The sequence below is a fragment of the Pinus tabuliformis genome, chromosome 7 (genome assembly GCF_031772625.1).
Source record: "Pinus tabuliformis cultivar Carrire ecotype Pingquan chromosome 7, CPIR1, whole genome shotgun sequence".
NCBI classification, from domain to species: Eukaryota; Viridiplantae; Streptophyta; class Pinopsida; order Pinales; family Pinaceae; genus Pinus; species Pinus tabuliformis.
Window position 1 is genome coordinate 802,151,590 of NC_142293.1, and position 24,426 is coordinate 802,176,015.

Here is a 24,426-nt window from a genome sequence, read left to right on the forward strand (position 1 = left end):
AAATCTCGTGGAGAGACATGCCACTCTAGTTGAGGGATTTTATCCTTGTAATGACAAAAAATATACCATGTACTCATCATCATTTTGCAACATTTAATGAAGCGGCCTCCCCACTCTTGACACTGGGCTCGGAGACGTAACTCATACTAGGCGAACTTCGTTATCAATGTGTGTGTGTCCTTTGATTTTATAGTCATCATTATGTTTCCTCTTCTTTAAAGTATGCACATGTTGTGTTTCATACTATTTCACATCCAATTATGCTAACATCACATAAGTAAAAGATCTTGGTTAATTCTAGTACCTGAAGAGATCTGAATCATTGAAGTTCATGGTCACTGTAGGAAATAGATATCTAGAGAGAATCTTGATTAGAATAATTATCTAGTTCATGCAACTAGAGAAGTAGCAACAATATTTTCTAGAATGTTTAACATTTTTGGCTATTAATGGCTCTTTTTCTACCAGGCACTGTGAACGTGCCCATTGAGCACAAAAGTGATCTTATGAGTTCCCTTCACCTCTACGATGAAACTAAAAGGAGCAATGGGAGTTTTGATGGGAGAGTTTATCTTAGCCAAACTACCGAAAGGGAAGTAAGGAGTTACAACAATGAAGATTATTAGGACACTAAATGACAAGTTTCAAGCGTAAAAGAGTTTTAATAGGTTGGAAAAAGAGAACATGTAGGTGCTTCAAGGTAGTCAATTGGTCCAGGAATAATGATATCAATGATTTGATTGGGTGTTGTTGAAAAGGGCCTAACGTTCAAGGTAATGGTGAAAATGGGCTTGTATAAAAAAAAATCAAAAGTGTTAGTGCATACAGAGAACATTTCAATGACCAAAAGGATGTAGATAATGCAGTGAATAATACCATCTATACCTTGATACTAATAAGAATAGATAATTGTAATTGATGTTTGACTAGTTAGCAGAAAGTAACGCATAATTCCCAACACTACAGAGATGGAAAGAGAAATGGAGTTGTGAAGTGTTGAGATGAAGAACTCAACTAATGCTAGCATGCCATAAATTTTCAGCCCCCTCAAACAAATAAATCTCCATATGCTAGTGGTGTCTTGTAGCTCCTAGTAGAGAAGCACAAAAATGTTTGGCAGGATTCTCAAAGACAGGTAGAGCCATGTCAGGAGGACCTAGGATTCCCCTTACCAACAAAAGAAAAATACTTTGTGCAAAAAAAATTGAATGTACGGTGTCTAGTTGCCCCCTTCTATGCACCAAAATAGTAATTTCAGGACTCAACAAAAACAAGAATGCATACAAGATTCACATACTAGTCTTCCTCTTCACATCCAAGGTAGTTAAGAGCTCGATTGGGAAATGTACAATGAATTTGATGAGTATTAATTGGAATTTAAAGGTGGAGGGAAGATGGCTCCTGCCCCCACCCCCCATCCACTTCGGGAGCGGGGTGAAGGTGGAGGGCCATTCTACCCTCTCCTCTCACACATGTTATTATTTCCACCTCAATCAATGGTTCATATATGCATATACAAAAGTACTTTTATTTTTAATTTTATTAAAACCCTCTCTTTTTGTTTTGTATCTCAGAGGAACCCAACAACTCACTTGGCACGTAATTCTAGTAGACCTATGGGGTCTATGGCATGTCCACCTCTCCATAAAGCGGGTCACAACCGAGGGGATTTGAACCTTGGATCTCTTCAATTTTCACAAATTTCACATTACTTCGATCACCAATTGAGCTACCCTCTGGGACTTATTAAAATCCTCTATCTGCGTGAGGTAATTTTATTTGAGATATGTTATAATTATTTTATTATTAATAATAATATTTAGAATTTTATACCTTTGATATGATATAAATTTTACGCAAGTACATATATACATATATGGGGAAAAAATTAATTATAAGTATTAAGTTTTTACATAATTATTAACTAAATTTAAATAAGAATTTTTGAATTTTTTTAATGTAATATATATATATATATAGATTCTTTCTTAAATTTTTGTAATAACTTAATTAACAAAAATAAAATTATAATACAATAAATTGGATTGAGCCAACTTTTTTTTTCCAAAATTAAGCTAACTTTATATTTTTTATTTAATACTCCATAACATTTTTTAATACAAAATTCTTATTAACTTTTCAAAACAATTAATTTCTTTTACATACATTTAGATCCTCTAAAGTTAATATAAATAATATTCTTTAATTTAAAAAAACATAAAACAAATCATTCCAATCCATTGATAAAATCTTTTATTTTATTTTATTTTATATAATTAATCCATATTTATTGATAAAGTATTAAATAATAATGAATAAATAATAAATAAATAAATAATTTGAAATTTGAAATTAAAATATACATCATTTTAATATTTCATTTATTATTAAAGATTAAAATTCATCAAGTTTATTTATTATATATAAATTTCTTTATAAATTTAAACAAAGTAATTTATACAATTCAAGTGTTCTATAAAAATTTTATTACAATAAATTTATTTATACATTTAAAAACACAGTTAAAATAAATAAAAACCTATCAAAATTTGATAGAAAATTATATATATATAGGCAAAACTCCCTCAACTGCCACTCTATACTATTATTCACCCTTACATCCATTGTTAGACTACTGAAAAAAAGTGTATGGTCAGATATATAAAAAAAATAGTTATAACAAAATATATAATAAAAAAACAATTACAACAACATAGTTAAAAAAAAACCATTAAAAAAACAATTACAAAGAAATTATTAATTGATAGTTAAATTTGAAATAATATGAAATTTGATTAAATACTATTGGATTTTCATAATTATAATCTGTTAATATTGCTCTTGACTTTTCCGGACAACATAAAGATGATCCTATTCACTCATTTACTAAAGACTGTAGAGAGACATTTAATATTACATCGACCCTTGGCTGAACTTCTTTATGGAAATGTTAAATTATATATTAGTAAGAGTTAATACTACGCCGCCACCCAAATAGCCACCTTTGCGGCCGACGGGTAAGCGCAACTATGGGCGCAACTATGGAAGCCCAGTTGTGGAAGGATGAAGTGCGGCGTGTCAAATGGCTGGGCGGTTAGTAATTAGAGTTATCGAGCCTCTTAGGTTTGTTTTCTTATTTCATCTGTTTGGTGTTGGCTGTTTGTTGAAATAAATTTCTTGCTCTGTTGTTTGAGGATTGGCGATTATGTTCTCAGTAGTTGATGGGTAAGGTTTATGGTTGGGCTCTCAGTAATTGGGGCATTTGCATGGGCATTGGTTGTGGATGCGAGATGGGTAGGTTCGGTAGGTTGGGCTGCTGTCAAAATAAATGTAAAATTTCTCTCCCAGCATTCACTAAATGCTCCTGCAGTTGCAAAAACTGAAGAATATAAATAAGTTAACGTAGAATATATGATTCTTCTCATGCAGTTGAAAAAAAATTAAGAATATAATAAGTTCACATGCAATATAAGATTTCTCTCCAAACATTCTCTAAATGCTCCTGTAATTGAAAAACAATGAAGAATGTATATAAGTTAACGTGCAATTTAAGCACTGAATGCTCTAGTTGAAAAACACTATAAAGAAAGTTGAAGCACTAAATGTTCCTATGGTTTAAATACAGCGATAAATATATAATATCTTAGTGTACAGTATAGACTTACTCTATGGAAAGTTAGAGAAATTTCACAGTAGCATAGGAGGTTGTTGCGCTGAAATTAAAAATTAGTAAGGAAATTAAAAATTATTATAATTAAAATATTTTTATGGTGGTTTGAGATGTGTAATTTTTTTTATGTTTAATATGTAGTTTATACAGATTAAAAAATTATTTATATTCATTATAACTATTAATATGTTATGGATAGCAAGGATTAAATTTTTGAAGGTTATAGAATTTTTCTAATTTTTCTAATCTGAAAATAAAATTTTAATTTTTGAATCAGAAGTTAATATAAATGCAAACAATAGCCACTCATTTGTTTGGAAACTTGAATGACATATTTTCTTTTTTTTTTTCATTCTATACCAAATTCTCATACATAAATACATTTAGAAAAAACTTAATCCCTCTCTTCATGTGATAAATCTAAAGTTAATATAAATGCAAACACTAGTTATTCACTACTCATTTGTTTGGAAACTTGAACGCCATATTTTCAACTTTTTCATTCCTTCTATACCAAAATCTCATACATAAAATTAGTTACTAGGAAAGAAATGTATTGCATAAGATTATAAGATGAAAAAATTAAGTATGAGACGTAATGAATGTAAGAAAATGAGTGATGGAAGGAGAATATATGGATTAAGTGAGATTAATTTTAAATGTATAGTATAAAATTTTATTTTTCCATATGATTGTTGAGCTTAGAGACTCATTCTACAGCCCACTATGATGTGTAAGTATGTCCCTGTCCCTTTGTATCAAAGTTGAAATTTGTCTCATGTCTGCCAAAATAATTTTTTTAATATATCTATATCTATATATATATATATATATATATAAGAAATCTAAAATTATTTCTGGTCATAAAAAAATTTGCAAGTGAAGAAATTGGATCTCTCTAAGCTCATGTTAGATCCGTATTTAAAATGGATCTATGCATGTTTATAAAGAAAAGATAAATGTTGTGTAGTATGAATGTAAAATTTATTACATAATTATGTTTGAAAAAATTATGTTTTTTTTTTGTAGGTAAAGATGGTGCCATTCTTTTCTATTTATATTAAACAAGAAGACCAGATACACTGTTTTGGTGGCCTCAACCTGCCCCGTAGGGAAACCAGGTCTGTTGGCCACCTTATTTTACTATAAGCATTCCAAAAGAAAAATTTTACAAGTCTCTCCATAGCGGCTATGTGCACTAATCTATTAATCTACTGACTTGCATACAAACAGTAAAAAGGAAAATTTAGAACACTGCAACAGGTCCTCATGGCCTTATTTCTTACTGGTTCCATTGTTCTGGTCGATATCCATTGGGATGTCCATTCGTCCCTCCTGAGTGGTGTGGATGCACGTAGACCGGCCCAGAACCTGAGCCATCTCCTCTAGTTTGTCATTTTGCCTGATCATAATGGTCTGAAAGTTTTTCATCTCCTTTTGTAAATGTGGCACCCCATTGGCTATTTCTACCATTTCTTTTGCAACCTGTTCCATAGCTTTCGCCAGAAGGCCTTTGAGAACCCAGTATATGTGCAGGGACTGCCTGTACAGGGTCAGCCTGCCTCTCGTATTTCCTGGGTCTCTGATCATCTCCACCCATTCCTCTGTCTCCGATGCAGACTGTTCTTCCAGAACCTCGGACTCTAAATTTTGAATTATCCTTCTGATATCCTCATTCGTTCCTTCTTGATATGCTTGTGCTGCTTCCTGAACCACTGACTGGGTGGTCCTTCTCCCTCGGCGGCGATTACCCTGGTCATCTGTTTGCCTATCTTCCGGGTTGCCTTGCCTAGGGCAGCCTCTACCTCCACGTCCTCGTCCACGACCCATTCATGCCATTCTTTTTCCTTTCCTCTCCTGTACACAGTCATCAATTGCAGGAGTCAGAGTTTTAAACTTCTTATTGCCTTCTTCACTTACCAGTTCCTTTTTGGCGGCTCCTCTGTTTCTGCTGTAAACCCTTTCATTATTTTGAGTCTGTCTCTGCTCTCCATTCTCACTATATAACAGATGGATTAAACCTTCTGTCATTTGGGTCAGATATTGGGTCGTGGCCTTCATCTTCGGGTCCCCTCTACCCCTCTTCTCTTCTGCTCCCATGGGGTTATTGTTCTGAGTTTCTACTACTTCCCCAACACTGCAATCCCTGCTGTCTTTTTCCTTTCCCCTGGGAATCACCTCCTTCGACCAACCCATCAAGCTCTCATAGTGGGTTACCGATGGTAGGCTTATACTACTCCCACCCTTCTTGTTTTTAGGGATTTCACTGTAATCTAGCATATCCATACTATCTATAGGACTGGATAATAAGGAAACAAGAGTTTCAGATAGCACATACCCGAGAACGCTAGCTTTCCTGGTAAATCCTGCTGGTTGCACCACGTTCGGCTCCCTCTTTGTCCCGACTGGAGTGCCCTTTCTATTGCCGTCCGCCACCTTCATATAATTTCGTTTCATCGCCCTGCTCGTTCTGCCTTTGTCACCTCCACTATTTCTAATCATCCATACTCCACCTTTCCCACTCCGGTTCCTTGTATCGTGTGCCAGCTTGGTAATCATTATTTTGTTTGGGAGGGCGGTTTTATGCCTACAGCCGCCGCCAATACTCCTTACCATGTAATTATCACACCTATCCTCCTCAGCCATCCTGTTTCTCATCCCGATCGGGTAGTTTGAAAAAATTATGTTTGTGACACTATATTTTCTTATATTTTCTTTATAATAAATTTCTTTTTTATTTTCCTTACCAACTTATTCCATATTTATAAATCAACTTTATTTGTATTTAAGTTATTCATAATTTCTTTTTAAAATTTTTCTTATTTTGAACATTTAAAATAAATATATATAAAATTAATAGTTAAGATCAAGTTGTTATAATTAAATAAATTAAAATTATATAACATATGATATTACTTAAATAATATATTCAAAATTAGAATTAATAAAATCTTATTCCGTGGAACAATATTGTATTAAAATAGTTGAAAAAATATAAGTATAAATATATTTATAAGGGCTATATTTAGAATTTGATTGTTTCTATTAAAATAGTGTCATAATGAATATAAGAAAATTTAGCCAAAACACATCTACTTTATTTATAGGTCTATTATGCTTTAAGAAGGATAAAATCAATTTTTAATTATTAGAATATATTATTTACTTTATAAATAATTATTATTTACTGTATTAATTATATACTAATAAATGTTATATATTTATAATCAGATTTTGTTAAAATTAAAATATATAGTAATGTAAAAATTAATTATTAATAGTAATTTATTTTGAATATTTTTGGAGTTTCATTTTCTTTGTTAGGTAAATTTAAATAAGTATATTATATTCCCTTGTAAAATTGTAATTTAATTAGGGAAAATACATAATTTAAATATTAAACTTAGCTAATAATAATAACAACACTAATCTATTTTAAATAGATAAAATAATCTTGATATATTTTCTTTAAAAAAGTGACATATTTTTTATTAGTTGATTTTTTAGTTTAGATAAATTTGATATTAAACTTTTAATATATATATATATATATATATATAATTTTATTTATATTTAAGTTATTCATAATTTCTTTTTAAATTTTCTTATTTTGAACATTTAACCCATACCATTCCACAAATAATTTACTAATATAAAAATTAACTGAAAAACAAAAAAAATTATATATAATTTTTCTATTTTCCATAAAAATTCAAAATTACATGAACTTCAACACCAATAAACTTCAACACCAATAACTTCCAGCTGCAATGAGATTCTCATCTCCTAAAGGAATTCTAAATTGGAATTCACCTATCTTCTCTCTCTTATGGAATTTTGTTTGACATTCTTAAAAAAAACCATATTTCATTGCTCTAAAAGGAATTTTTATACAATAGCATCCAAAGAAGTTTCTTGGCTTTGTATTGGACCTTTTATACAATAGCATCCAAAGAAGTTTCTTGGCTTTGTATTGCCCAATAAAGTATAGTCAAAATTGTCTCAAGATTTTCAAGTGGCACCGTTGCTTGAGCAAAACAGATAAGTGCCAAAGGGCCTCAAAGGGATTTTCGTGGCAATCCCATCTCATTTCCTTAGAGAATCAAGGACACTATTAAGAAGCGTCCTACAATCATCTTAAATAAAAAGCATCACGTACATTTATGCCCTGTCAACATGGAAAAATAGCAATCAAGGGTTTATACATTGACTCCAAGGGTGCAAAGAGCATTCGTGGAACAATATCATGTTTGGAAACCATGTGACAAAAGTTGCCTTCCCCATGCTCACGGCTAATTCTTTGTGCCAGTCTTTCATCTCCCACTAAAGGGCAACCAAATGTGATACAAAATGGAGACATATTCTTTAACTTGTTACAAAAAGGAGAGCTTTGCTTTAGTTTCTTTTCCATAACTCATAGTGTGAACAAGGTTGCAATTGAGTCTCTTAAGGAATCACCCATAATAAATATAATGGGTTTAAGTTGTTTTTGTTTCTAGTTGATATATATGTATAATTGTTTGATCATGAAATACATTTAAAAAAGTTAAATTTATTTCTGAATTTCAAATCTTCTTTTATGTTTTAAGTAAGATCACTTTGTCTTGACAAATGTAGATAAATCAAGAAACTTTTTTTTGAAATTTGTATTCTCCATGATATGGAGGAAGATCTTAAGAGACCCCTCATAGAAGTGACAATTGATCATCATTACCTTTAAGTGTTAGTTGATCATCATTACCTTTAAAGCAATTAGAGACCTTGTTTCTTGGATATTTCCCTCCCCATAGTCCCTCTCTTAGTGTCTATGAAATATTTTAATCTATGAAATGAAAGGAAGGTAACCTATAAAACATCATCATCATCATTCAAGGTAAAACTATTTGAGTTGGTTGCATGAAGAGACTCTTCTCATACCTTGGGTAGCAAAAATTTGCATGAAACAAGAAAAGTTGCAACCTCCTAGTCAACAGTCAACTTGCGTTAACATTTCTGTGAATTAGCACAATATGGGCACCCAAGAATGGGCCCCTTTTAATTTAAATTCAATGTATTAAATATATATATTTTGTAATTTTTTAAAAGTTAGGAGATATGGACACATGTGAGCTCTGAATCCTTCTCAATTCAAATTTGTGTGCTTTAAATATACATGGAGGAGTTGATCAGATTCAACAAAAATACAACAATTAACTTTATTGCTTGAAATGAAGATTTAAAAATTATTGTTAATGAAAAAAAACTGCATAAAATTATGCATACATATTTAGAGCTTCTAAATAGAACAACTGTGAAAACACACAACTTGTCAAAAATCTGTGTTGGAAAATTTATAGAACCTGTAAATTTGGCACAATGTAAGTGATTTCTCTTTATCTTCTAAAGTTGAATGACATTTTATTTAGTAATTTTTACATTCAGTATTTTTGTATAAGTCATGATTCTTCTAAAATTTGTATCTTTAAAATTTATTTCTTAACACATTTTCTTTACGACATTTCTTGCCCTTACTAATTTACTTAATTACATTAAAAACAAAAAAATATAATTTTTTATTTATTATTATTATTTAATGTATAATTAAATTTTATAATATGTTTCAAATAAACAAATAACATTATTAGCTAAATGCCCATTATTAATGGTTTTGTATAATTAAATTTTAAATTACAATGAAGATTAGAACTGAAACTCCTCGTTGATACAAAATACTGTTTTTATATAACTAAAATTTAAATTCATGTTTTTAAACTTAAATTTGATGCGGGGTTTCTGCGCCCAATTTGATGGGAATGTCCATCGATCTTCCGTTTCTATATTTTGTTTTTGGCTGAATATTTGTAAGGATAGTTTCAAGAATGTGGTTTAATAGTTAAATCGGAAGGTTTAATCTTCACAAGTCATGTGATTTAATTTTATAATTTAATTTTAAACAAAATTATATATACTAGCGCGTTATTCCAAACTTTTTTTGAGAGAAAAAGCTGAATATATTATATTAAAAATATATAATGATTGGGAATACATGAAGGCACAAAACCTCAGCCAGAAAAGCAAGAGATATTGAGCAGATCGTGCGCAGAGGGAAGATCCCCAAGAAGAAATAATGATCATAGTTTCTTCAAACATAGTTTCTTCAATTAAAAAAATATATCTATAAGACAGTTGCACCTCCTCACGTCTTGTCCCCAGTCAAGGGTTCAGATCCTGCAATAGTCTCATTCGCAGATCTACGTCTGTTTTTTCTATGGCAACAACTTGGAGCGTTTGGATTTTATGTGGGTGTTGTTCATTTGGATTTTATGTAGGTGTTGGTCATTTCATGGCGAGTAATGTTATAAAAGGGTCGGAGTCTTGATTAGGGTTTGGTTTTTTTTTTTGGTTCTCCCTCTATTTGTTTATGTTCTTCTGTTCGTAGGTTTTGTCTTTCCTTTAAATAAGATTTATTGAAATCAAGTTAGTTTGGAACTCTCAGCTGGAGAACCCTATTCACCTAAGTTTAGCAGGCAATATGGGATTACGAAACCAATTTTGTTATCAGGTCGTAGATCAAAGCTTCAGGGGAGCCGAGAGTTGGAAAAGGTAAGATTAGTTTATATTTAATTTATTCTGAGCATGTTTCCTGCTAGAGAGCTTATCGTCTATTCGGGTATTAGTATTTGCAAACATGGTTGATTATATTATTATATTAGAGTACATTTTAAGTTTTGGACCTTCGGTATTCTGATTATTTTCATGATCTTTCGTAGAACCATTGTAAGTTGACAGGTTTTAGTGAGTTCCGATCTTTATGATAGCGAAAATGAGTTGGCATTCATTGTTATTTAATTTCTCAAGGTCATTTTAGCTGTCTTTGCTAGGTTATAGTTAATTTTTTTGGTATTTTATCAACGTTGTTCTATTTTTTCACATATCTATTAAGAGATTATTTTTTATTGTTTGAGCCGAAGAGGTTGAGCAACATGGTTATAAGATATTTCTTTGTATTGTTTAGGGTTAAAAGGTTGGCACCGTGGTTTTTGAAGGTTGAATAATTGAATAAAAGCATTTTAGTTCATCTACAATGGTAGAGAGTACTTTTTTTTTGAAATCACCCAAGACTTGCAACTATCCCTAACTGCTTCTTTATGCTTTCAGGAGAATTTAAACCTTGGTAAGTGGTTTACTCTTACAGTGTTGTCTTCACCACTAAACCCAAACCAAGTCAATGCTATAAGATGCTTTAGTTTGGTAAACATATATTTTTTGAGTAGTTGCAGCATTACATAATTGTGATTCTCAGTCTAATAAGTATGTTTTGTATGGAGTTCATGTTGTCTTCACCACTAAACCCAAACCAAGTCAATCCTATAAGATTCTTTAGTTTTGTAAACATATATTTTTTGAGTAGTTGCAGCATTACATAGTTGTGATTCTTAGTCTAATAAGTATGCGTTATATGGAGTTCATTTAATTACAATAAGATTTGAATTTGCATATATTGTTCATGTGTTCTTCTATGGTGGATTACAAGGATTTATTTCCTTGCTTATTATCATTGGAGGGAGTTTCCGCCTTTGTATCAATGGAGATACATTGAGCTTGAACTAGACTTTTATTTTAGGTTTATGGGTCATGATTTCTTTGTATAGGAGCTTTTCTAATAGTAGTTTAGTTCTCAAAACTTGTTTATTTGGTTTATATAAGGTCTCATTAGGGAATTTTACACCACCTATTGTGGTAGGATACTTCAAGTTAGTTTTATCAAGATCATAGTTGAAAAATGCATCGGTTCCTTACTTGTAAGTTTATAGTCAAATTCTCACCATGGACTCACCAAACCATTCAACAAACCACAATTTTAATATTGATTAAGATAATATGGGTGAAACTATGGAAAGATACACAAGTTTAGTAAAAATTTACCAAAAGAAAAGTTCATATTAATCTTCAATATGGTATACTATTGTCACATACCCCCTCGGCACAATACTACAATTTCATTCTATACGCTACTTGATCCATGATGTGGACTTTTAGATTCAATTAATAGCCTTACATTCTAGATCAGCCCTTAAGAATAATTTACAACATGGAGAACAGAATCATTCATGGCATTCAACCAATAAGATTTGAGCATCAAGACTTCATTTATGAGGGCGCAACACAAACATTAATGGAAGGTTATCATGAATGCAATTCACCTCATGAAGTGTGATACATAACATAAAAAACCTGAACCACCTACTATTCAATTTCATACCTTAAAACATAATTAACCCTCATACATTATTGTCTCATGCATAAATATTCACCATTACTTAATCATCTCAAGAACAAGGATTATCCATGCCTCATACACTCACAATTTTCATCAACATCAAGGGTAATGAATCATAAGATAACACCATGCAATTGTACTCATAAGTTTAAATATGCGACAACAAAAGGAGTAAGGGGCCACATACAATACATCCCAAGTAATTGAAGTAAACTAGCTTACCTGAAGAAAGTCACTTAGAAAACCGAGCACCGCCACCCATCCTAGAACTGACTTCCTCCAGTTCACCCCAGAGACGAGAGTCTTGCCATGGATCAAATACCTGATGTTGATCTCTTCAATGGGTATTTAATACCCTATTTCATGATATGGTTTCCTTTAGCGGGTCTAGCTTTTAGGTGGATGTTTTTATCCATTTGCCTAGGCTTTTTTCATGGAAAAGTTGTCCTTTCTCTTCGGCGAGGCTTTTCCCATAAAATATTACCTTTCTCTCATGCAAGGATTTTATGTTAAACTCGGCATCCTTTTACATCTAAGAAAGCTAACGGATATTTATCTCCCAATCCATTAATCTTATCTAGAATTTTATCTAGAAGCCTTATCATGAAAGAATTATCCATTCCCATTCACCAGTGGGATTTTATTTGCACAGAACCTCATCTATTGGTGTCTCTTTTTTCCAAGTGTTTTACATTATTTTTATTTATCAACAATAAGGTATTTACTTTCATTGTTTCACCTTGGACCTAGCTTTTCTTAGCTTAGGTTAGCAAAGTGTTACATACAATGGAGGCATGTTATAGTTATAAATTCACTATAAATATGATCATAATCATGTGCATGTCAATAGTGGCCCCTGTAAAATTTAAGATTGCTAGACATTAAATTCCTTTGAAAACAAGAAAATATGGTGCACTCTCTATTATTGGAGGTTTTTTTTCTCAAATGAAAACCCTTTTGTTTGTTGAGATGATTAAGGGTGGTGTTTTGTAAAGTGTTCAAAAGTGATTCCTATTATGTTTTGATAGTCTTCCAAGATTACATATTATTGAGCATAGAGTTTATATGGTTCAACCATACTACCCTCACTTTGCTCTAATAGTTTAGAAAATTTTGAAAAATATTAATCAAAAAATTACATATGCCTAACTTCCGCACACATATACCCATAAGCTATATAATATGCTGAGTTGTACAACAATGATTGATATTGAAATAAGATATATTCTTAAATCATAAGTCCTGATAGGGTATTATAAAATGACATCAAAACAAAAATAAATGTATCTCATGGAATGAAAAATGACCATGAAAACATTGAACTTCCTCTTGTTTTATTGATGAAAAATGGTCACATTATTCTCAAGTCTTAATTCCCCAGCTAAATTTTGCAAAAATACTGTTAAAAGACTGAGAATGTAGTAATGCTAATGGGGTGATAATTTCCATTAACTTGCAACAATAATAGAATTGTAATAATTTGAAATCAAAATTAATTTAAAAAGTTGAAATTATTTCCTAAATTGTCATTTATATTATCATCTTTGGGGAATGACTTGCAATATATTGTAATACATTATATCTCTAGTAAATGTCACATGGCACAATCTAATTTTTTACATTTTTTCTTTTTTCATTGCAATTTGATTAGACAATTCTTAGAAAGAGTTTAAAATGCATTTTTGAATGCATAAATGAAATTAGTGTCTTGAAAAACCCCAAGGTACCTGGATTGTGCAGATTCCACAGATTAAATGTATGATTCACACGAATTCCTACTAGATTTAGGGAAAAAAATCACTGTAAAATGTGCCCAGATAAAGGGGAAAACTTAGAATGTTTGGACTAGGTTAATGTCACACTCATGAGAAGGTTAAATTAGAACAAACTCACCATCATCACATCTTTACAGATACTTATAGTGAATGCTTATAAATAAGAAACATGAACTTTTTCTTTTAGGAAGTATTGAACAACTCCCTTCTCTAGGAGAGCACCTATATATTGTAGAGAGAAATTATGCCTTGAAAATATATTTTTCAATCAAATCTAGGGCTTTTTTGATTAGCTAGTTCATCTTTCTACTATGTAAAAGTACCTAACCAACCATTGATTTATGTTTGGTATAACTATTGTTTCCAAGTGTATATTGTTCATCCCACATTTAAAATCAAGCTTCCATTTAAATTCACCAAACCAACAAAACCAAGCATGTGGAAGGCTTACAAATTGAATATACTAAAATGATGTGTTGGATATTTGGTTGTTTTCATATTTTACTTTAGTGAGTTTGTTTTCTCTAGCTTGACTTTTTGTTCATAGTTTTGCATGACATTCGCCATAGTTGAATTAAGGCATGCATCAAACCTATTTTGCTTGACACAATTTGCCAGCATTTAAAAATCTTTACTCCACCATGTTGGATTCTTATGTATTTAAGCTAATTTAGACAACAACAAAAAACAAGCGTTTGAGTTAAAGGGGATTTGGGTTTTTTATTTCAATTTGCAGCTATTGCAAAGGAGGTTAGGAATTATTGTTTAAATGTTGTTGTTGCTTGATGCATTTGAAATAGTACTTGACATTTTAGTTATCTATAATATTTGGAAATGGTATTAAGCATTTTCACTTTACTTGGACTTTGTAAGGATACTCACAATATGAGTGTATAGGATGGATGTGCTTCACATTATGTTAGTTGTTATTATGTTAATTGTAAATATTGTTATTTGTCTCTCTTTTACAATTGAGAGAGGCTAGGAGGATGACAGGATTGTTGATCACTATTATACAATATGCTTTAAGGTGAACCATATAATAAATATCATGATCTATAATGCCTCAACTAACAGTATCTAAAGGTTATGATTTAAAGGCCAAACCGTTTCACTCCTTGTTTTAATTACAAATAAGCAATGGATATGCCCCATTTATGATTTTGGATAGAAAATGCTTCTATATCCTTGTTTATAATAGAGCCATGAAAAGGGTACTTATTTTTGAAAAATATTGACTTTTATATAAGTTGTGTTTTAGTAGTCATCTTATTTTCACATTTTTGCACATGTACTATAAAAAATAATTGTTATACTATATAATACATCAATGTAGTATTAAATTCATCCCCACTCCTCAAGGTCACTTGTAGGATCCATTATCTTCTTCCACGTGCAGTGATTATGTAAGAATCCATGAATTGCATGTTACATGTGATTCTAGTGAATTAATATCTCTTCATAACTACAAATAACAATATTGACCATTAATTCTATATCTCTTCCACTGTCTTAGAAGATTAATAAGGGTATTTGTGACAATTTAGCACATTTCCAAGTTATTTAAATGTTCTCCTAAAGTTGTGAGTTGGAAGTTATCCTACTACACTAGGAATGTCATTATAATATGTCTACATACAGAAAGACTAGGATTTCACAAAGGTTCCCTACTTTACTTAGACCAATGTGATTGAGTTTATTGCTATACAACTCCCATGGTTCTATTTAGAAATATCCATTCTAGGTAAGTGAGGTGACTCTTAAACACTAGATTTGGCATCTCAATACTACTTTTAGGTATCAAGAAAGAGTTTAAAATGTCCATAATGTGTTGTTAGGAATGACTAAAGGCATATATATGTGTTTTTTTACTAGTATTTTTAGGTATCAAGAAAGAGTTTAAAATTCCCATAATGTGTTGTTAGGAATGACTAAAGGCATATAAATGTGTGTTTTGATACCAATACATGCAAGTTCTAAAAAGTGATTGATAGTTTTGGATGACTTATGTTTTGTGTAGGATTTTGCAAAGATTATACATACAAATCAAGTGGAACATCTTACTGAAAGGGATGAACAACATTGCATTTAATGAGAAAATATTAGCTAACAAGCTTACCAAGTTGAAAAACATGCAACAGAGCATTGAAAGTATCCTTGTTATTCAAACTTGGTTTGTTTCCCATTTAAAGATTCAATAGGTTACTTCATGTCTTAAGTCGCACATGTAATTTATAAAGGCAATATATCCATGTCTTTTTTGCTAGTTTTGGATGACTATGTTTTACTTAGGCTTTTGCAAAGATTATACATGCAAAATCAAGTGGAACATATTATTGAAATGGATGAACCAACATTGCATTTAATGAGAAAATATTAGCTAACAAGCTTATCAAGTTGAAAACATGCAACGGAGCATTGAAAGTATCCTTGTTATTCAAACTTGGTTTTTTTCCATTCTAAAGTTTCAATAGGTTACTTTATGACTTCATTTTCACATGTAATTTATAAAGGAAATACATCCATGTCTTCTTTTGCTTATAATATTTCTAGACAATAAATATTTTGAAAGATATAAAATACAAATATTATGCATATACAAACTTTCATGGTATTTTTTAAATATTGAAACAACATATCTTATTTTTTATTTTTACTCAAATATGTACCTATGTAGAAGAAAATTGTCTTGTTTGAATTTGATAATTCATGTTGTTTGAATGAATTGTTTTTCCTTGGTTTTGGTTAGCATTATCACATTATTGCATCATCTACTAGAAGAAAGCACAACAAGTTGTGGAAACATGGGATAGTTCCATAATTCATTTCGTGAATAGTGAGTTCCATTGGTGTATCTTGTAAATGACATTTTACAAAACAATAAGCAAAAAGGATTTGAATTTGTCTTTTATATCCACAGTTCTCAAGGATATATATGAGCATGGATAGGATTCTAAAAGGATTCTTGTTTTTTTTATTGGTATGATTTCCTTTATGACTCAATAATGGTATATTTGCAGGTAGATCTATCACTTTGGATGTTCTTGTAACTATTAGCATACAATTTTGATTTATGGTTAGTGATTATTATGAATATCATTATTACTATAATATTTTATAAGAGTAATTATATACATAAAAAAATTTTTACTAAATACAATAATGTATAAAAAGGTAACCATCCTTTCTATATTTCCTTGTATAATTGGGTATTAAACCCATCACATTATATCATGAATGCTTTGTACATTTTTGTGGTTATTTAATATTTTCCTTATGGAATATGTGTTCATTATTTGATGTGTCGAGTTGATATAATAGACAATCGTCATGTTTATAACCTAGATTTACTTGTAATGAATTCAAAGACTACAATCTACTATAAGGAGAAACAAAATTGCATTGTAAGGTAAAAAAACCTAACATGCACTAGATTGTTTCTAACATAAACACAAACATTGCAAGTTCAAAAAAATCTAACATGTGTTAGATTTGTTTCTAGCACAAATAAAATCATTGCATGGTAAAACCGATCTAGCATGCACTAAATTTGTTTCTAGCACAAACACAAGCATTGCAAGGTAAAACAAACCTAGCGCCTGCTACATTTATTTCTAGCACAAACATAAGCATTGCAAAGAAAAGAAAATCTAGTGAGTACTAGATTTCCTTCGAGTACCAACATAAGTATTGCAAAGTAAAATAAATCTAGTGTGTGCTAGATTTCCTTCTAACACAAAAACAAGCATTGCAAGGTGGAACAAATTTAGTGCACATTAGACTTGTTTCTACCAAAAAAACAAGCATTGTAAGGTAAAAAAAATTAACACAAGTAAGATTTGTTTCTAGCATAATCACAAGCTTTGTAGGATAAAAACAAATCTAGTATGGGCTACATTTGTTTCTAGCACAATCAAAAGAATTACAGGGTAAAAAATTCTAGCATAAACACAAGCATATTAGGATAAAACAAATCTATAGCTCACCAGATTTCCTTCTAGAATAAAAAATATATATATTGCAAGGTAAAAGAAATCTAGCACATGTTAGATTTGTTTCTAATATAGACAAACATTACAAGGTAAAACACGTCTAATGTGGGGAAAAACACAAAATTATTGTAGGGTAAAAACAAAAACATTGCAAGGTAAAACAAATCTAGTGTTTGGTAAAAAAAAATTAGCACAAACAAAGTCATTGTAGAGTAAAATAAATCTAGCATGTGCTAGATTTGTTTTGAGCACAAACACTAGCATTGCATAATAAAAACAAATCTAATGCCTAGTAGATTTGTTTCTAGCATAAGCACAAGCATTGCAAGGTATAACAAATTTAGTGTAAGGAAAAACACATCATCGCAAGGTAAAAGAAAATTACAAACAAAAGTATTGCATGCTAAAACAAACCTAGCATGTGTCAAATTTGTTTCTAGCTGATGGGACTAGCCCTCTTAACCTCGCAGCTAATCAATAATTAATGGTATGATTAATTTAAGAATAAAATAAACATAGATATTTTGGTTTTGATTGCACATTCAATTAGTGAGTACCGTGGTTGGTGTGAGGGACACCTGTCCCAGCCTCGAACTCCGCTCTCCCACACTTAGCTTACACCCCAAACCCTCGTTCACCTTGGTATTTTGACATTGTGGTTATGTTGTTCACTGTGAAGGTTTATCACTGTTAATTTGTGCTTGCTGTGGTTGTTGTAATGGTGCCCAACCTGCACTTGGCCATGGGCCCTTCTACCTGGAAGTCTGGTATCTCCGTCGACAACTCCTTAGCTGCTGACTGTTGGATTTCTCCTGGGCGTTATGCTAGTTGTTTCGTCGATTATCGTGGAGGGTTTCCTTCGTCCTGTTATCTCAGTTTTCTCTGTGTGCTTTTGTTGTTTAATTGTTTATTGGCTCGCTTAGTCGTTTCTCTGGTTAACTGGTTGCTCTGTTTGTATATTTTGCAGGTTGCGGTCACAAGGGACCGAGTCCTCAGCTCTGCTTGTCACTGGGCAAGGTAAGCCCTTTGTCCTTGCTTTATTTCCTTCTCGCAGTTTTCATCTTTACTAAGGGCAGTCACTCCTTGTGAGCAGGGACTCCCTCTTGTGGCTGCAACTTGGTTATGGGTTCTTCTCCCCGGCGCCATCCACTTCTCTGGTAAGCCTTCAAACCCTCTCCTTTGTTGTTGCACACTCCTTTGGTTCAATTTCAAGTAGTCAGACCTCTAATGCCTCTCTGTTGGCTGTGTCTGCAGGTGGGTTGTGGCTCTGGACGCTTGCTTCTGCACCTGTTGCTACCTGGTGAACCCAGTAGGGTCGCTCCTCGTTACTGATATATGTCTTGTTTTGTTTTTGTTACAGTTCCAGCGTTCTAGTTATCTGGTAGTTTGCTTAGGTTTTGAGAGCCTCGGCTCCTCATTTGCTGTTGGGTTATCTTCGGCTTCACCCTTCTGTATAATTTATTTTGTTGCAACAGTCATAGAGTCTTTCTGGGTATTCAAACCCTGGGTCTGTTGTCGGTTGTCTATAATAAGACTCGTCCCATCTTGACAGTTGTTGTTCTGATATTTTGTAACTTATTTTCGTGCAAGACTATTATTTGGAAAAGAAAGAAAATTTTCATATGGCTATGAGTTACCTGTGCATGCAATGCGGTTATTTTAATGTTGAGACTGTTGATCTGTCGAGGGTTTCTCCATGTCGTTTGTCTGCTCTTCGTATGCTTGATACTTGTTACTGGCTGGAACTGTGAATTCGCTCTCTGTTATTAGGATGTCTTCGACTGCTGCTAGAACTGTCCTCGAGACACTCTGTTGCTAGATGACTGTTAAGAAATAAATGTTTTGGAAAGAAAAATGCACTATTCTGGTCTGTCAATGCACACAGTAATTTAATGGAAAGAGAGTAATAGCTAGCTACAAATGGATGTTTTGAACAGAAAAAAATTCTTTTTTTTCTTCTATTCTATCTCATGTAATCGAATCTGTTACATTTGTGGTACATTTTCTTTTAAACTCTTTTGAGACAATTTCTCACAATTGTTGGCAGTTACATATGTAGTTACATGGTTATGATAACTGTTCTTTTTTTCTTACTCTGTTGGAATTTTATGAAAGACAACTTGTTAAATAAAATAAAAGAAACAAAAGGTGGCTGTAACAACCTTCAACTAACCATAATGTTCCTAAATTCCATTTGACTAATAAGTTAAAAATGCAAGTCCCTAAATATTTTTTAACTAACAAATGGAAATGAAAACTAAATTATTAATGTAAACCTGTCCTTAGATGAGACCAAATACCCCAGCCATGATACCCTCAACTGGATGCTCTTGTATCAAGATCCCAAGGTAATAAAAATTCATGGCTTCGATCCATGAGCTCCTCAACTGAATACCCTAAACGCTGTATTTGTCCTATGTCAATCCAGGAACTGTCCTCAATGGGACGGTTCTTCCACTTGACAAGATATTGTAGGTACTCTTTCCTTTGAGTCCACCTGGACAAGTACACGATCCCACATCCGTGAATTTTCTTCGATCAAGCTTCGTAGCAGGTTTCCAAAGCTCCTGTTTACCACCTCCGTTTGTCCATCGGTCTATGGGTGATAAGCAAAGTTGAAACTCAACTATGTGTCCAACTTCTTCCACAAGGTGTGTCAGAAGTGTCCTGTAAATTCCACGTCCCTGTAGGAAACAATGGACTTAGGTAGGCTATGCACTTTGACTATCTCCATGAAAAACAAGTGTGCTACATGAGTGGCATCACTGGTTTTCTTACAAGGGATGAAATGTGGCATCTTTGAGAACCGTTCTACTACCACCATCACAGAATTGTAACCTCACTGCGTTCTTGGTAGACCCAAGACAAAGTCCAAGCTGACTGAGTCCCATGGTCTACTTGAAATAGGCAGTGGTGTGTAGAGTCTCGTATTCTGACTGTGTCCTTTCACCAACTGACATACTTTACACCTGGTTACAAATCGTTGCACATCCCTTCACATCTTTGGCCAATAATAAAAGTGGTTGAGCTGATCTAAGGTATTATCAATGCTAAAATGTCCAGCTAGACCTTCGTTGTGCTTCTCCTGGATGATGTTCTCCCTCATCGAACAGTTGGGAATGCATAGTTGTCCTCCTTTAAACAACAACTTCTCTTGTAAGTTATAGTCCAGCCATGGACTATTATTCCTCAACAAAGGGTTTTGGCAGGCTTCATAAGCCTCCTTAAAATCTGCATCTGTCTGATACAAGTCTGTCAGATGTTCGAAACCCAGTACTTGTATCGTGCTCTCCTGCAAGAGAAAAGCTCTCCTGCTCAATGCATCTGCTACCTTGTTGGCCTGTCCACTGATATGCTTCAAAACAAACGTGAAACTTTACAAGTACTCAACCCACTTTGCATGCTTCTGATTCAGCTTATGCTACTGCATAACGTACTGCAATGTAGAATTATCAGAAAAAAAAGCAAAACAAAACAAAACAAAACAAAAAAAACAAAAAAAAAACAAAACAAAACAAACAAATAACTCATTACCCAGCAAATAGTGTCTCCAATGCTTCAATGCTTGGACGATAGCATAGAACTCCTTGTCGTAATGCAAGTACTTCTGCTTGCTTTCGTTCATTTTTTCACTGAAATAAGCAACAGGTTTGTCTTCCTGGCTGAGTACGGCCCTGATGGCTGTACCACTAGCATCACAACAGACCTGGAAAAGCTTGTTGAAATCTGGCAATCTCAAGATTGGTCTTTTAGTGATCTTCTTCTTCAACATCTGGAAGTTCTTCTCTGTTGCCTCAGTCCAACAGAAAGGTTGACTTGCCTTTTTAATAGTGTCCAACATAGGTGGGCAGGTCTCACTAAAATTCCTTATAAACTTACAGTAAAAACTTGCCAACCCATGAAAACTACATAGCTCGAACAGACTCTTTGGCGATGGCCAGCTAATGATAGGTGCAATTTTCTTTGGGTCCATTTTCAGCTCATTTTCTACAACTACAAAACCCAAATAAACTAATTCCCTCTTAAGAAAAGAACATTTTTTCAGATTTATCAGCAACTTGTTTGCTATAACTTCTCCAACACACTTCGAATGTGTCGAAAATGTTCTTCTCTGGTTTTACTGAAAATCAGTATATCATCAAGATATACAATCATGAACTTTCCAATGAATTCTTTTAACATCTCATTCATCAAGCGCATAAAGGTACTAGGGGCATTTCTTAACCCAAATGGCATCACCAGCCACTCATACAGACCTTCATTGGTTTTGAAAGCTGTCTTCCATTCGTCCCCTTCTTTGATTCGGATCTAGTGGTATCCACTCTTCAGATCAATTTTCGAGAAATATGTTGCCCCACTCAAACAATCCATCATGTCATCCATCCATGGCAATGGGAACCTGTACCTAATGGTAATCTTATTGATGGCTCTCGAATTTGTGCACATTCACCACTTCCTCCCTTATTGGGAGCTAAAATTGTTGGAACTGCACAGGGACTTAAACTCTCCCTTATCAACCTCTTATCCAACAATTCCTGTACCTATTTCTTAATCTCCTCATTGTCCTTAGGACTCATTCGATATGCTGCCTTGTTTGGTAGACTAGCTTCGGGTATAAAGTCTATGTGATGACTGATACTTCTCTTAGGAGGCAATTTATCCAACAAATCATCCACTACAATGTCACTAAACTCCTGCAACATGTTCTGAATTTCTTCAGGAAAATCTGCAATTTCGGTGTGTAACAACACTGCTCTTGGCCTCCTTACAACAGCATATTTTATCTCATTGTCTTCGATATGTTTCAAAAATTCCTTTCCTCCCACCAACAATGCTTTGGTTCCACTAGTTTCTGCTACTTCTTCCTCCTTGATGGGTACAAGCATGTGTTTAATCCCATCCTTGACAAACTTGTAACAGTTTGTCTTTCCATCATGAAATACCTTTTTGTCATACTGCCATGGTCTTCCTAGCAGTATGTGACATATGTCCATAGGCATAATATCACAAATAACCTTGTCCTTGTATCTGCCAATATGGAACTCAACTTCACACTGTTCATCAACCAACAGTTGATGGCCTTTCTGCAACCATGACACCTTATAGGGAGTGGGGTGCTTCAACCGTTTCAAACCCAACTTCTCCACCATCTCTGTGGAAACTAGATTATTCGTGCTCCCACTGTCGATAATCAACTTGCAGCATTTTCCATGTGACTTACATACTGTCCATAATAATGCCTTTCTTTGGGTTTGGTCAGCTGTCTCCTTTGTTGGTTTTAGCAGTACCTTATTCAAAATTAAGGCCTCCCCTATCTCTAGCACATTCTCTACCTCCTGGGGTGGTGCCTCTACTTCCTCGGGCTGTGCAACATACACTCCTCTTTGGCCAGCCTATTCTCCTTCAGGACACTCAAAGGATCTGTGCCCCCACTTGTGGCACTTGTAGCACTAGTAGGCAGCTCCTCTGCCTCTGCCATTTCCCCTTCCTCTCTGATATGGCCTTCCTCCTCTAGTGCTACCTTCTTTTTCTGTTATCCCTAAAGTCTTGGAACTACCGCCCTCTTCACTGTTGTTGGCAGCTCTTCCTCTGCCAAAGGATTGTCCTTTCCCTCTGCCAGTTCCTCGTCCTCTCCTGGAATTCTGCTTTCTTGTGATCTTCTCTTCTACCTTTAAGGCACTCTGGTATGCTTCTTCTATGTTCCTCAGAGAAAGAATACTTATCTCATCCAATATCTCCAGCCTTAGGCCATTCACAAACCTTGTTGTCTTTTCCGGGGTGTCTTCCATATAACCAGCTCTCAAATTCACCCGGTAGAATTCTTCAATATATTCTTTCATCATCATTCCTCTCTGCTTCAAATTCTGTACCTATAGATGCAGAGCAATCTGGTAATCTTTGGAAAAAAAATGCCCTTCATCTTGGTGACCATTATAGGCCACTTTTTAATTGGTAATTTATTCATCCTTCTTCTCTCTTCTTGGAAACTATCCCACCATAAGGCCGCATGTCCTTTCAGCTTGGTAGCAGCGAATTTAACTCTCCTATCTTCGCTGACCTCCTCACATTCAAAATATTTGTCCAACTCGCTAATCCAGTCCAACAACACTTCTGTGGACAAACTACCATCGTAATTCGGAATCTCAGGCTTTGGCTTACTGCTAGCCAACAAGACTAACCTCAATAACCTGATTTCAGGTCCTTCCTCATCCGATCCATCTGTCGTAACTACAGCTTCTTCTTCACTGTCATCTCCTACCTCCGGATCCCTTCTCCTTCCTACTTCTACTACTGCCAAATGGGCATTCAGGATCCTAATCTCTTCCCGTAATCCTTCCTCTGCTACTCTCTGAATACCTCTCCCACAACCTCGTCTTCCAACTTCCATTTCTTATGAAAAACTCAATCCTGCTCTGATACCACAATATGATGGGACCAACCCTCTTAACCTCATAGCTAATCAATAATTAATGGTATGATTAATTTAAGAATAAAATAAACATAGATATTTTGGTTTTGATTGCACATTCAATTAGTGAGTACGGTGGTTGGTGTGAGGGACACCTGTCCCGACCTCGAACTCCGCTCTCTCGCGCTTGGCTTACACCCCAAACCCTCGTTCACCTTGGCATTTTGACATTGTGGTTTTGCTGTTCGCTGTGAGGGTTTATCACTGTTACTTTGTGCTTGTTGTGGTTGTTGTAATGGTGCCCGACCTACACTTGGCCA